General features: G+C 38.8%; 1 long non-coding RNA gene and 1 pseudogene across 1 annotated transcript in view; both read right to left on the reverse strand.

Annotated features, from left to right (window-relative positions):
- The window catches only part of LOC111744102, a 44,282-nt gene that overhangs the window by 33,985 nt on the left and 9,688 nt on the right, over positions 1-609 (reverse strand). The window lies entirely within an intron of this gene.
- Positions 176-294, reverse strand: LOC111744131 (annotated as a pseudogene).

Consider the following 609-nt stretch of genomic DNA (forward strand, 5'->3'; position numbering starts at 1 on the left):
CTGCTGGTGTTTTCTGCAAACTGCTAAGAAAGATTTAAAGCAACGACGTCCAGTGGAAATAAAATACAAGCCGCAGATGCGATTTTTTTTTTTTTTTAAGGCAAAGCAACCCTTGGTTGACCTCACAGATTGCAAGGACCTTGTCAGCTTATAATCCCTTATTTTTTACTTTTTACACCTATAGCACCTGGTCTTCCTAGGTGGTCTCCCATCCAAGTACTAACCAGGCCAGGCCCTGCTTAGCTTCCGAGATCAGACGGGATCGGGCTTGTTCAGGGTGGCATGGCCGTAGACCCACAGATGCAATTTGTATGTTCCAGCAGCCACATTAAAAAAGTTAAAAGAAATATATAAAATTATTTTAATAACATGTTTTATTCCATATGAATTAGCCAAAATAGTATCATTTCAAAATGTGATTAATTTAAAAAATAAGCGAGCTATTTTGTATTCTTTTTCATACCGTATCTTCAAAATCGGATGTGCATCGTACACTTAAAACACCTCTCGATTCAGAATGGCTGCATTTCAAGTGTTCAAGGCCACATGTGGCCCCCATATTGAACAGAGCAGATCTAGAGGCTTGTGTAGATTCAGCTTCAAATTTTT

Source organism: Pteropus vampyrus, unplaced genomic scaffold, assembly GCF_000151845.1.
Source record: "Pteropus vampyrus isolate Shadow unplaced genomic scaffold, Pvam_2.0 Scaffold127, whole genome shotgun sequence".
Taxonomy (NCBI): domain Eukaryota; kingdom Metazoa; phylum Chordata; class Mammalia; order Chiroptera; family Pteropodidae; genus Pteropus; species Pteropus vampyrus.